Genomic DNA, 15,399 nt, shown 5'->3' on the forward strand with positions numbered 1-15,399 from the left:
TCCTGGGTTGGTTCACGGAGATGCCATGTGGGCAGGTATGTGGTGGGAGGGTTTCCCTGGCACTGGCGAGGGATGAGGTGGGGAGAGATGCAGGGACACGGAGAGCCAGCCTTCCCTTGAACAAAACCCTTCGCCCTCGTGTCTTGGCCCAGGTGGCCGGAGCAGCCTCTCATGAAACAGAGCCCAACTTGCCTCCAACGGGCTCTTGATTAAGCCATTATGTTTGTGACTAATTTCTTAAATATCTGCTTTCCTTCTTATGTTCCCTCAAGAGCCTCCTGCTCCGTGGTTGACTCACACACGAGCAGGTGCTGCTGGCAGAGACGGCACGTGCCGGTTTCTCCACCCCTGCCTCCAAACCAAGCCCCAGCACTGCTCCTCCATCTCCGACCGCGGGGTTAGTTTCTGCCCAGACCTGTCCTGCTGCTGGTGGGGTCAGAGAAATGACACCATGAAGTAGCTCACAACACCCAAAGACCCATCTAGGTGAAAAAAAGAGCAATTTTACTGTTTGCTTTACCTCTCAATGAGGAAGAAAGTGTTTTGCAGTGCACAAGGTGAGTCTGACATCAGAAAATGAAGAATTTTCCACCCAGAAACTGTCTCATCATTTCTGCGATGCATCTATATTTCTAAATAAATCACCATTTTCAGTGCTGAGTACTACATGGAGCAGGTTATGGTATCATGGCCGGGTGATCAGAGGAGGTCTGTGAACAAGTTGGTCAGCTGCATGGCCGGGATGAGAACCGAATTTAACTGCAGCTGTTAGACCATTGACAAATGAACCTGCCCTCCTAACTGAGTCAGTCTTTCTTAAGGGAACGACAGGAAGGGCCAAACTCTTATGATGCTGTAATGAAATCATCACCGGAGCCCTTGTTCAAAAATTGCAGGTCTTGCATTGCCTAAGAGTGAAATAATTTGCAGCATCAGCCCTGTATGTACAGCTCACACACACACTGTGACAAGGCACGGGCACCAGAGCTGGACTTCACTTTGCATCGAGGGAGAGGTCAAGGAGGAACTCAAGGGAAGGGGTTACTTTTCCTTGAGTCAGGCATGGGCAAGGGGTTTTGGGCTGCGGTGCGGCTGCAGGGTGTCTCCTCTGTCTTCTGGCAAAGCCCTGCCATGGTTAAGGCATGGTTTGAGGTGCTGTGGGCTATGGAAGAGGAGAGCAGGCAACCGTGTGTCACACACCTTCTTTGAGGTGGTGTTCCTTTGGTGGCTCAGAGGTCACATCCCGGTACAGCCGCTCTGTCCATCCCGAGAAGACAAGGCAGGGTTGTGCAAGCAGCGAACACTGCCCAAACAGCTTCCCGATCGCTCCGCATGGGTGCTTGGTTCGGCCCACTGGGACGGAAATGGCACAACCCAACTATTTTGGGAGCTACAGCTGCTCCTGAGCTCCTGTGAGCAGTTTGCTGGCCTTGCTCTGCCGTCTCCACTGCTGGAGGCCCTGCAGGGTGTCAGCGGGGGCTGTGCGAACCAACCGTCCCTGCAGCAGCAAAAAACGTCACCTCAGAGAGCTCCGCAGCAGGAGGAGAAAGGGCAGCAGTTGCCTGACTGCACGGACCTCACACCGCGTTAGTAACGTTTGGTGGCAAGAAAAACACAACCGGGAAAGACTTTCCTCCCCAGCGCAGGGGCACGGCTGCGTCGGGGCTGTGCTGAGCCAGCCAGTGCATCTCTACAATTTCCAGACCCCTTCCTTGCCTGTCCTTAGCCTGGGAGAGCAGACACAGCGCCACTAAGCTTATTCCTGCTTTTCCTTCCATATTAGGCAGACCCCTAAGTGTCGTGCCCTTCGCAGAGCTAACATGATCTCCAGATAGCAGCAGATGGCACTCGACGGCTTGTGTTGTGTCCACAACTCCTCGCGCACGTTTCACCCTTCCCTGGGCTTCAACTCCCTCACCCACCATTGCGCCCCATCACATCATCTCCTGGGGGTGCAACCGCCGGACCATGCTGTTTCTCCTGTTTACCGATATCTGGCTGCCCCAGTTGATGTAGGCTCCTGAGGAGCGGGTACCACTCAGACCAAGGCTACTGATGCTGTGGAGACATGTTCTCCTGAGAGAGGTGGCAGAGATGTCTCTTCTCCTTGGCCAGCAGCCTCCCTATGGCCTCTACCAAACCATAAAAAAGAGAGACAAATAACTGAAAAATGACATATATCCTTTGTCCGCCTTGGCCTCTGCTTTAGCCTCCTCCTCCCCTGCAGCACCATGGGGCTGCAGAGGAACGGGATCATCCTCGCTCTCCCTTGCAGCGGGTCAGCCCACGCTGGCCCACCTGGTGCTTGTGTTGCTAAATATAACGAGGATGAGTGGCACCAGCAAACACACCTAATTGTCAGGCAGCAGATTTTTACAGTAGATGTCTCTTGCTGATTTACCACAGTAGTCATCTGAAAGATGGCACGTGCACAGGATAAAAGCCTTGGAGATGCCTTACGGACCCTTGTCTGTAACAAGTGAAACTCGCACAGAAACTCGTCCTGGAAACAGTTGGATTTCAAGCCATTGCAAATGTTTGAAATAGCTATGCAACATATTTATCTTAGCTTGTGCCTTGAGCACTGAGCGTGTTCTGCAGTCTGTAACCGTGGAGCAAGGGGGTTTTGCCTCTGCCTGGCAGAAGAAATGTCCTAGTGATCAGTTTTATGTGATTAATATCACCAAACATTAAATGTGCACCTCAAATGGAACGAGGCGTTGCTCGTGCAACTCCCCCCCTCCCCAACCTGGCAATCAGTCTGGGTTGAGAGTCGTGAATTTATTTTCTGGTGGGCAGGTAGATAAAACCTGCTTTAATGCACAGAGAAACTACTTAACCCCAGGTATGCAAGAACAAGGGCTTGATTTCACGTGACTGATTCCTGCAAATGAATCCATCATTTTGGCACTTAGTATAAACCAGAAGATGGGAAACAATGGGCTTGCTTGTTAATGAAGAGCAGATTACATGGGTCACCTTCTTATGCTGAAATATACCCTCCGCCTGTGTGGATTATCTTTATTTTCCAGCTGCTCAGGAGGGATCCTCAAGCATGGATCATGGCAAAGACCAGCTGGCGTAGCTCCCTGTGCCTCCTTTGCAGACCCTGCCAGCTCCACACCGTCCTCTGACTTTGCTTTCTCATCTCTGAGGGTATTTGGCCTCAGCACTCATTTCTTCAGAGCCTGGGCAGAGAGTTTTCACTGCTACACGCTGAAACTCCCTGTCTTCCCCAGCTATCAGCAAATGGTGGTGGCACCTTGAGGTCTTCCAGCCAAGTGGGAAGGTCATTTCACATCTCCTCCTGAATGCCTGCAAGGCTAACTTCAACGTGGATGCTGTGCAAGGCGGAATAAGCTGAGATTTGGGACAGTGTTCAGACATTGGCGCTTTCCGCTCCCATCACAGAGCAGCCTTTGCAGCCAAGGGGAGAAGGTGTGCACTTAGCTCACAAAAATAAACAGTGTTCTCTGCTGCATTCCTGGACGTAATGTTTGCAGATCTGATATTCACTTGTGCCGCTCCGGCAAGCATTAGTTGGCTCAAATACTAAATATTTACATAGCGTGTGTCACGTGCAGACCGTGAGGAGGGAAAGCATCATTGCTCCCACTTACAGGGGGGTTAAGTGACTTGTCCATGGCTGCTCTGGAAAGACCCTAGCAGGACCTAAGAGCCAGCAGAGCCCCAGGGCACAGGGCTGCTCTCTTTTCCCAGGGAACTCGGGAGGTGTCATTTTGGGGAAAGGTGTCCCTTGCCGTTGGGAAAGGAGCAACAGGGAATTCGGCACAGGCAACTGGATAAACCTTTGGGTGCCTCATGGAAGATCAGGCCCTTGTGTACGCCACGGTGGCATCACCAAGACCAGGCGGCTGGACCTGATGCACGGCTTAATTTCACGCAGCAGGCGATGCCAAAGGCTTTAAAGAAGCAGCTGCCCCCGAACTCCAGAAACGACTCGGACTTCTGAGAAAACTCATCCCTTCCAGCCTGCACGGCAAACAAATTGTTGCTCTTTCTGTTGACAACAAGCCATAAATTATCCTGTTATTTAAAAGGGAACGGCAGCCCGAGGAGCTGTGCTCTGGCCAGCTAGCAGTTCTGTTTTAGCAGGGAAGGGCAAAACCCTTGCGATTATGTGAGATGCCCCCAGTTTACCCAGTTGTTGCCCAGCAGCCTCCTGCCTTTCTATAGGTTTCTGCAGTAAAGGTCGCAGAGACGACTTGGGAATAACGCGCTCCCCTTGCTGCATGTCATGCGGATGGAGCTGAAAGTCTCTCAGGACTGGTTGTCTCCTGCATGTTTATTTTATTCAGTGGTATCATGTCAGTGTGTCTGCCTAAATATAGCTTCTGTGAAGAGCATTTCTAAGTTTCCTGTTACAGTTTCACTCGCAGTTACCTTACAGTAAATGGAGGAAAATCAATGTAATCTCCATTACGTGCCGTGTCTAAATGTGCCTTGCTGGAAATTCTGCCTGGATTGATTCTCCTCTCATGGAAATCGCCCATCCTCTCTGCCTCCCTCGCTCCCTCCCTCTCCCTCCTTTTTTGTTGGAATAAACCACAATTTTATCGTTTAAAAACCCCTCACTCTCCTTTGGCTGATGTGCCCTGCAGATAAGGCTCTCACAGGAACTGACAGTGCAGAAACCACGGAGTCCCTGGACAGAGTTGCAACTGCGAAGCCCAGATTAATTGACTCTGTGGCATTTGGACAAGAAGACCATTTCAGTAGCTTCTACAGAGTAAATTGAGCAGAAGGGTCAAATTCAAGGTAATCTCTGAACAGCAAACATTAGCCTAGAGCTTGCTTCTTTTGTCTTTTACAGACGAGGTGATTCTACAAGTAGCAAGAAAATGATTGATTTAAAAATGTATTCCTTTTCCATGGTGTTTAAATACAGCTCTTTTACCTGTCTCCACTACCTTCCAGTAACATATATCTACAGAGACACTGAAAAAATACTATTACCAAATCCCAGCAGTGTCCGTGTCAGCCGGTCACCAGTAAACAATCACAGCTATAAAGTGATCCAACAGATGTTATGCTAGAGATGAGTAGTCCGAAATAGAAAGTCTAAAAATACATCTTCAGAGCCAAATCACACCCTCTTTTTTATGCCTTGCTCTGCCATTTTTGGCCCACTATTGGCTCCTTTGTTCCAAAGGCAGGTAGTGCTGCGGCCACCAGCATACGCTGGGACAGGGCAGGACAGGGGGACAGTGGTCCATGGGACCCTGCCTGCAATGACCACCCAAGGAGCAGTCATTACCCTAAACCAGTGTATTGGAGGGTTTGGCCCCTCTAATATCTGTGCAATCCAACAGCAGGGGCTTTTCCAGTTCCAACAGAGTTTCAGAAATGGTGCGTATCGATAGATATTTTTTAAGAATTGCACCTGAGGTAGCATTTAATACCCAGAGGGGTTGTGTTGGTATGTGCAAAAAGCAAAGCATGGAAGCCTCAGCTGCTGTAAGGAAAGTGGAGTGGGTTGTGGCAGAGACAGATCAAGTGACAAAGGCGATGACACCGCTGTACTGCCCATGGCAAGATGGGGCTGGGGCTGGATCTGGTGGTCCCGCGCTCTCGTCATGCATCCCCAGTCCCTGAGTCCAGCAGAGATGTTTCATCAGGAGATTTTGTTTTTATCTTGCTTCCACATCCTGAGACTCTGAGCCAGAAGGAGAGCACAAAGCCCTCAGGGGTTAAGCAGCTGCTTTACATAACAGGATCTATCAGTGCCTGGAGACAAATGCAGGGTTATTTTGTGCTTTTTTGAAAGGAGAGACCTAGAAGATGTCTCAGCAATACCCTCTCTGCAGAGAAGGGTGCTGCTGACAGGAAGACCCCAACGAGGGACCCTACAGACACCGTCGGGTCCTTGGGGGCTCATTCCTACAAGTGAGGAGCAGATGACACCGACCGTTTTGGCCTGCGGTTGTACTATCTCGGGCTGTGATCCTATCAGACCTCGTGAGCCAAACAAGACGAGGCCACAGCAGCAGCTGGCTGGGAGATTTCCAGGAAAAAGAAGCCAGCAAGCAGCCTTTACAAATCTGACCCTCTGCTCAGTTCAGGGCCCGTGCAAGAAGATTTGGACATGGGGCAGGATGGGGCATTAAAGCCTCACATCCAAGGTCAGTTCAAAGATCCCCAGCCCAGCCCAGCTCTGTGACATGGCCGGGGGTAGCATTTCCCAGCTGTCCTGCGCTGTTGATACAGTTTCTTGGGAGGTTGTGTCTTCTGCTTGGACTACAATCGAACAAAGATGGGTGGAAATGACACAATCCCTGAGCAGAAATGGGACTGGCACAGCCAGAAGGGAGGGACAGGATCAGGAGAAGGGGGAGAAGCAGAAAAGCTCCTGGGAGAGAGTGGTATGTTCTGCTCTCATCTCCGAAGGCAAGTGACCAGCTGCTTTGATAAGAAACAGCAATGGCTGGAGAAGCCCTGGCAGCTTCCATCAGTGCCAGCCTCTGGGCCAGGAGGGATGATCTAGACGACACAGGTGGCTGGCTCAGGGATATTCCTGTGCCCAAGGATGGGGCTGGCTGCCCCTCCAGCCTGCTTGACCCTCCAGGTGTACTGGTCCCTGCCAGTGTGGCACATCCATTAGCTGCGTATCCACGGAGTGGCTGCCCTGTGTGCTGTCATTCTCTGGAGCAGATGTCTCTGGTGGAGGAAGTGTGGGAGGGCAGTGCCTTGGGCTGCAAACACTCCCATCTCTATGGACAGGAGAAATGCAAGCCATAGGACACGAGGGAGTGGAACAAAGCTGCGTCAGGGAAAGTTCAGATTGGACATTAGGAAAAGGTTCTTCACTGAGAGGGTGGTCGGTCACTGGAACAGGCTCCCCAGGGAAGCGGTCACGGCACCAAGCCTGTCAGAGTTCAAGGAGCATCTGGACAATGCTCTTAGTCATATGGTTTAGTGTTAGGTGGTCCTGTGAGAAGCAAGGAGTTGGCCTTGATGGTCCTTATGAGTGCCTTCCAACTCGAGATATTCGATGATTCTATGCATTTTGATGGCTCTGGGGACATCTGCCCATAGCAGATTGTCACTGTTGTTCCTCCCAGTCTGTAGTGGTGCAAAGACAAGCCCCACGACCCTAAGCTTGGGATGAGATCGGGGCCAGAGACTTAGCAGCTCTCTGCAGGCATTACTCCAGCAAGTGCTGTTTTCTTTGTCATGTTTCACAGCATTAATAGACAATTCGATGTGACCACAGGGTCCCCCCTTCTCCACTGTCTTTGTCTGATGGTGAACATTCTTGTGTCAGCTCAGTTTTAGAGACTGAACCACGGAATGCCATCTTTGTGTGGCAATGTAGGAGCTACCAAAGACATGGAGGTGGCTTTGTAAGGGAGATGAAATGAGATGTCTCCTAAAACACACTGCCAGGAAGGGTCCCGGCTCAGCCTCAGCGCAGGTAATGGTGGACAGCTCTGCCAGGGATGGTGTGTTTGACTGTCTGCATCCTCCATCCAACACCCTCTTGACCTAAGGCACACAGCACTAGCTAGAACGCTCATATTCATTCCTCTGTGAAAGAAAAAAAGAAAACCAGAGCAAGTTTTAAGGCATGCCCAGCCTGTGTTTATTTCTTCTGAGATGACTTGGACATCTTTAACTTTTCACAGACTAATTCTTGCTCCCTGTGTTATTGGTTTTTCAATTTTACAGAAACTTGGAGCTGAACTCATTTACACTAGTAAGAATGCTTCTTGCTTCAGCTTCCCGACATGGGTTAAAATCAATAACATTAAAGTTTATTTTAAACACTTTAGTTTATCAAAGCAATTTTCTCGGCATTCCAGCCTGCTGTCAGTTTTTTCACTGCTATTTGCAATGCATTAGGTGTAGTAAAAGAGTGTTTCACAATACCATCTGCTTTCAAAGACCTTTCTAACAAACCTTGCAATGAGGATATAATTCATTTGAAGACCTTGGCCAAAAACAAACACAGGCCCCAAGGTGCAGCATGTGCAAAGGGATTGATACACTCACAGGTTTTGTTATAAAAAAGGTTTTATGTGTCACTGTCTTGCCAAATCAGGCTGGCCTTGTGTACATCCAGCAGCGTTGCTGCTGCTGGCTGGGAAGCTAGCTATTTCTTTGGTTCATGTTGAAACCATGAAATATATTTATGCTTTTAAATAAACCCCATAGCCTGGCAAATCTCTGTGTCCGTGAGCTGATGTTTGCAAATACATTATGCCATTATCTCACCAGCGGAATAAACGCACGTGCAAAGTTGCTCAGCTGCAGAACTTGGAAGGGATGATCAGACGTTTTTGCCAGTGAGGAGTTTGGAGGAGGCAAGGTGGGCGAATAAATTTGCCACGGATGAAGCACCTCTGTGGGTGAGTCCTCTAATGAGAGGGCAGTTGGGTTTTACGTGCGTGGTGTCTTTCTGTGTTGGAGACCTGTCCCGCTGGTGCAAAACAGGGTTTAAGCAGCTGATTCAAAGCTGCTGCAGACTCAGCCACTTCCGTGGCATATCAAGCCATACATGGACCAGGCTTTGAAATTTCACCCCTACTTCTGAAAATCAGGTCACCTCTTGGGTGCTGGCTGTGGTATTAAAAGTCTAATTTTAGGCTCTTGGCTGCAGCAAGCATCCCTGTAAATGCTCAGCTTCTCTGCCAAGCTTCTGTGGGCTGGAGTGGAAATTTGCATCGGGGAGGCTTTGCTGTCTGCACTCTGAGTTGGGAATAAGAAAACAAGATGCAGAAACATCATCTGGATGGAGCTACTTCTGAGAGGGCTACATATGAGAGAGAGACAGAATTAGCTACTTTGTTTTCAGCATAGTTTTAGGACCAAACCTGTGATTTTCCCTCATCCTTCCACCCTCCTCACATCAGCTCCCGGCAGCTGCGGGCTGCCACCGTGCTGGCCGTCCCCTGGAGCCCGTGGAGTGACCGGTGCTCAGTGCCAGCACCAGGAGTTACACGTGGAAACATCACTGAACCAGAGGGTAGGTGAGAGCAGCATGAGATGCTGTTGGCCCTGTTGTCCCGTATCACACCTGCTGCACACGGGGACAGAGACAGGGACTGCAGAAGACGTATCTTCTCGTGGGAAGGAGGTGGGAGCAGGAACGGATGGTGGAGGCTCAGAGGAAGGAAGGGACGGCTGCTTGCCAACCTATACCCACGGTTTCACATACATAACTGATACTCTGAGATGACCCCTGAGTTATCTGAGGATTCAGACTAGCTAAGTACTTGTTTGTGAAGGACAGTTCTTTTACAGTGGTGTGAGTTATCTGAGATGCAGGTTATATGCATGAAAACACAACACTTTAAGCTCCTCGATTCAAAGCACTGTGATGTGATGATGAGATACATATTATAGGGTCTTAAATCATGTCTACAGCACTGATTATGAATTCACATAGTCCTGCCTCAACATGCACCAGGATCAGGGTCAGACCTGGAAAAGATTCTTTGGGGATGGTCTATTCAAGTGCTCCAAATTCCTGCTCAGTCTCTGGGAGAGAGTGTTGCTTAAGTGCTACATTCATTTTCCAAGCCTTTCAGATTGGAGAAAGACTGTGCCACTGGCAGAGAAGGTCCTCTCTGCCAGATGTTTGGGACACGGCAGTTACATCCAGCTGCTGGCACACTCCTCACACAGGTGTTATAGACACAGGGCAGCTGCAGAGTCAAATCCTGGCCCTACCAAAATAGTGGATTGACTTGCGCAGGCCAGCGTTTCACCAGGCACATTCCTGCTCTACTTCATACCATTCTTCATTGTTTGTTATAACCTAAAATCCAACAGACCAGCCAGGTACCACTCAGAGAAACGCAGACATTTTCCAGTGTTCGGAGGAACAAGGAGGGTTACCACGTCCCTTTGTCCCAGGTCTCTCGTGCCCATTTGCTAAGCAGTGCCTCAATAGCTAACTGCTTCGCTAACTTCACTCCAGCTGTTTATTCCACATTTTAGAGGGAATATCTGGACCACTCCTGCATTTGCCTTCACTGAGGGACTTGAGCGTCTCCAGGGATTCTGGAAACCAGAAACTGAGCTACCCAGTGTGAATGGGTGGGCTGATTTCCAGGGGACGTGGTTTTTAATATTGTCTTTACATTTAAATGGCAATATTAAACTTTTGCCATAAGTTCTAGTGCCATATGTCACATCCAGGGGAGAGTTCCATGAGATGTTTAAGGCAACCACTCTGACAGAGGATCCAGAGACAGCAGGTAAGGAAGGTACCATAGGCAGTAAAACCTATCCATGGAGACAAGTTAACCATCCTGACCTTGCGTATACGCCAATACAGATCCATGCACAGGGATTGCTTTCAGCAGCTGCGTTTTCCAGGGCGTGTATCTAATGGAGAGAAAAGCACTCAAATCTGAAGACTGTGACTTAAGGACCAAAGCTCTTCTCCTCCCCAAGCCTCTCCGAAAATACCCTACATGTATGAGGCCCAACACTGCTAACGAGATGCTCATTTTTAAATGAGCCTTACTCAAAGAAGACCCAGTCCGTGTGCTGAAGATGACTTTAGATAGAGGAGTTAATTAGTTTGCAACCCACAGCTGCGAATATCAAACGTTGGGAAAAGCTTGTTGTTTTACTCAACTCTGCAACACTATAGAGGAAATAATGGCCATGCATTGAAACTGAGAATTATTAGGGTAGCCTCAAGCCAGGGCTGCTGACAAGCAGCAGCAGCTGTAGGGTGGTAAGGCCAGCTCAGAGACAGGTATGGCTCTGGAGGGAGGGAAGAGCAATTTCTCCACACGTTTCCACCTCTGTGTCCTTTTTCTGGTCGCCTCTGTGGTCATAATTCCTGGAAACTCTGCGAGTGCTCCTTTTCCTCAAGAGCAGATCTGGAGTTTGGTGTTGACAGTTTCTTGTAAGCCGGACACGTTGCTTCAGGAGCCGTACCAAACCAATCAAGGCAAAGAGATGTGATGCTATCTTCCTGTGTAATGTAAATCAACATAGACCTTCTCTGACAACAATGGAGCTGTATTTACTTGCATCCAAACTGGTTTGGCCTCGAGGTTGCAAATAAAGTCATATCATTTCCATCAGGACTGCAAGCAGCCGAAAGTTTCCCTCTGCTTTTGGAGAGCTCTTGAAGTGGGGATGCCTCATATTTCCAAGAAAATTTATGAAAACTGAAAGAATTAAGCCACAGTCCTTTATCATCACAGTGTGGGACACCTGGACTTCTTGTGGGGGTAGCAGGAAAAGGATATAATTTGAGATGACCAGAAATGCAACCTAATGGTCATGGTTGCTAAGGCCATATACAGGATGCAGTCAAAGGTGTGTGGACAAGCCCGCACCAGGCTCAGGCTCCCCAGGCTGATGCCATTGACCCCGCAAATATCTCTGTGCTGGGCTTGGTGGAGCCACCAGCCCCATGGTTGCCTCAGCCTGGGCACCTCCACCCTGCAGGAGCCACACCTCCACATTAGGGTGGAGGAAATGCTTTCTTGATGGATATTTATAGAGTAACGAGCCTTCCTGGGGCCCTCCGTGGTGGTGGGTGCTTCATTTGTGCTGTGGCACAAGTCTATCTGCTCCTGGGAACTGCAGTGTGACAATGACAGAGCTGTCTGCTGCCGCACACTCGCCTTCCAGCCCAGCCTGGGCAGACCTGATCCTTTGGGATCTGGTGTCTTCTTTCATGATGATTTTCGTCAGTGCCGAAAATAAGCTATACAATGAATTCAGTGTAAAAACATCCCCTTAGAAAGGTACCAACACACATCTTGCTGGTGAAAACACCTTCCTGAAAAAGAGCCTTTTAACCAGAGCTTGGTTTAACCCTGCCCGCTCTCAGATGTGAGCAAAATGAAGAGCTCAGCTCTGAGGGCTGTGAGCAAAATGAAGAGCTTTTGGCTCGTGTGTCTATAATTAGCCCAAGCAGAAGGCAAAATATTCAGTTATGACAACTTCAGAGTTGAAAGAAATAGGTCTGAGCAGATGTTGATTTGCAGGATAAACAAATTAATTTGATTCAATTTAGTCCCCTCTACTGTTTGAGTCCTTTGTTCCTTGATTTAGAGTGTCGAATCCAGCACTCGCGCTGTATGCGTGACAAAACGCACATGCCGGGACAGACGCATAAATCTCCAAATAGAAAATACACCCAGTATCCTTGTAGGTCTGCTGTGTTTCCCTATGGTTCTGCAACCTTCAAGACCTTGGCCTTCACCCAGGGCTGGTGTTCTACAAAGAAATACTCCGCTTTCAAAGCTTTAGCAGCTTGTAAGTGAAACGATTGCCTTCGATGCTGAAACCTCTCGGGATTACAGTGCTCTGTTAGATTGTACTACATAAGCAGATTGAGCTTCCCGGTCTCCCAGTTTTTGGGTGATAACAACGTCCCTTATAAAAGGCTGGCTGGTGCCATGATTTTGGGAGGGAGTCGGACCAACATGCACACAAAGGGCTGGGCACTGAGTCCCTCCCTGCATGTCCATCTGCCATTACCTGGACAACACAGTCCTTGAGGTTGGGACTTTCCTTGGAGGACTGGAAAGCCCAAGCCCGTAAAGCCTGTTCATGCAAATCACTTGGAAATAAGTTGAGCTGAAAACAAACAAACAAACAAATAAATAAGGGATCCCTCCTGAAGTCACATGCTCTTTCTGAAAAGTTGAGCTTGAGTTTAAAGGACTTTATTTCCTTCAGAGGTCTCAGAGAGGTCTGTGGCTCTTCTGACTTAAAATTTAGACTAAGACATAATTCAGCCCTTTTAATAATTGAAAAGAATTTGAGTCTTCTTAGTACAAAAGACCAGATAAGCAGCTTTCTGAGTACTCAAACTCAGGCTGGTTTTATAAGGGGCATTACTGAAATAGTCTTTTCCGTGCTTAATAGTGTGTTTTGTAGCCTAATAGGAATATTAGTGTACACACAGGCTTAGAAGACCTGTCCAATATTTTTATTGTTTGGCATTTACATTTCTTTAAATGTGAATGCCAAACTATTGTAAGCTAAGACAGTTTTATAAGCTGAGATGCATGATCCCTAAAGGGGCCTACAAGAAAGCTGGAGAGGGACTTTTGACAAAGATGTATAGTGATAGGACAAGGGGTAATGGCTTTAAACTGAAAGAGGGGAGATTTAGATTAGATATAAGGAAGAAATTTTTTACAATGAGGGCAGTGAAACACTGGAACATGTTGCCCAGAGAAGTTGTGTATACCTCATCCCTGGAAGTGTTCAAGGCCAGGTTGGATGAGGCTTTGAGCAACCTGATCTAGTGGAAAGTGGCCCTGCCCATGGCAGGGGGGTTGGGACTAGATGATCTTTGAAGTCCCTTCCAACCCAAACCCTTCTATGATTCTATAATCTTTGTTGTGAATATGTGAATACACTGGTACACTGAACAGCAACAGCTAAATGTTTTACTTTGGTAAAGATGAGGTGAGCACATTCAAAAAGTCAGTGCTCAAACACAGATTCCATGGCAGAGTGTAAATGGATGGACCAAAGGAATGGGTAGAGAGGAAAACGGGATCCTGGCCTTCATTCTGCAACACAGTTCCTGAAGTCTTAGTGCTTCGCTGACCATTTTTTACTTCTTGGACTTACGTACACAAATTTTGAAAATTACAGAAATTTTAAAACAACTAATTTGATCTAGAGCATCCGTGATCTGCACACGAGTGGCTGGCAGGCAAGCTAAGCACTGCCTCGACTTAATGACCGGGAATACCATTGAGTCGCTCTGCATCGGATGCTGCTGCATGGGATCCAACGTCCCCAGGTGGCACAAAGGGGTGGGCACGCACACCTGTGCCCCAGAACGACCCAGCTGGCCTGAAACTGGTTAAAGGGAGGGAAATAGTTAGTTCCTAGTATGCACAGATGGCTCCCGTTGACTCTCCTGTCTCATCCCTGTAGCTCAGTCTGGTGTTACATGGCAGAACACGTGCTGCTCTGCTGGCAAAACGAGAGGAGCTGTGAAACACCCCAAGCTGCATTTGATCGCTGTCCTGCAGGCAAACACTTGACTTCTGTTTTGAGCAACGTATAGGATGGATATCTGCAGCCGAGGGATGTCTGTAGCAGTGGGGCACGTAGCATGAGACACCAACCTACTGCCCCTATAGCCTCGTGGACCCTTCCCAAGCACTGAGGGCTTCCTTGTGCTGTGGAACTCTCAGCCAGAGGTGGGTCCTGAGCCCCCTGAAGTGTGCAGAGTGGTCCTGCCTCGCTCCAGGCTCCCCTCCCAAGACTTACCTGCCGTCAGAGGCTCAGCACAGAATCTCTACTTTTCTTGAAAAAAAAACCCAAACCTCCAAAATTCTTATTCCTCATACCAGATCTAAATATAGTACCCTAGGGGAAAAAAAGTTGCTCATTTTTACGTTGAGAGCAAGTGCTCTGTGTTAATTCCACACTGCTAGATGCACGTTCTGGATGTGCTTTATGAAGCCAGAGAGGCAAAACCAGCCCCGCAAGTGCCAGTCCTGCAAAGCCGAGCCACCGCGCTCAGCTCCGGCCTGCGAGACCCTCTCCGATCTTTTCTAGAAACAGAACAACATGTTTTACAAGGAAACAACTTTGCTACGTTAAAATGAGTCACTTCATTTAACGTTAAACTAGTTGCATTCCATGTTTCCACCTCTCCTCTCTCCCTGCTGGGCAGCCCTGGGTGGGTGCCCAGGTGCAGGTGGCAGAAGAAATGCTGGGAGAAAGCGGCAGAGCTTGGGGACCGGGTCTGTGGGATGCTGGTGTCTCAGCCTCAAGGCTTGCCATCTCCAATAGCATCGTTAAAACATTCTGGAGCAACTACCCCAGCCTCGAGACAGAGGTCCTGGGGGGTGGGCAGCAGCCGGAGCCCCTGCACTCAGAGGCAGGCTGCATAAGCTCTGTTTCTCTGGAAAAGCAGCTAAAAATAGCCATGGGAGATGTGCCACAGGCTGTGTGCTCCCGGTGCCAGGTTTGTTTTATATTGCAGCAGCACTGGGACTCGGGCCCGGGCCACGCGCAGGGCCCCGGGGCGAGGGCTGGGGGTCAGGGGGGGACGCGGGGCCGGGCAGCCACGAGCCAGCCACTGCAGCTGGACTGCGGCCAGATGTGCTCTGCACCCCTTCCCTCCGAGCCTGGCCCTCGCTGGGTGTCAGCCCGGCTGCCGTGGGTCCCCTGTCTCCCGACCCATGCCAAGAGCCACTTGGGACAATCATTAGGTCTGAGGAGGTAACGAGGAGGATCGAGGTGGTCTCAGTTTCTTTATCCCTTGTAAGAGGGTTTGCACTATAAGACGATACCTTACTCCAGAGCAGCCTGGTCAAGTGGAAATCCACACTAGCTAAGTAAACGCCGATCATCCTGCTTAGAGACTTGAATTAAAAAGCTTTGCCAATCAGCCTTGATTGACAGAAAAAGGACAGGGCATTAGGA

This window comes from Tauraco erythrolophus, chromosome 6 (genome assembly GCF_009769465.1).
Source record: "Tauraco erythrolophus isolate bTauEry1 chromosome 6, bTauEry1.pri, whole genome shotgun sequence".
In the NCBI taxonomy this organism is placed as follows: domain Eukaryota; kingdom Metazoa; phylum Chordata; class Aves; order Musophagiformes; family Musophagidae; genus Tauraco; species Tauraco erythrolophus.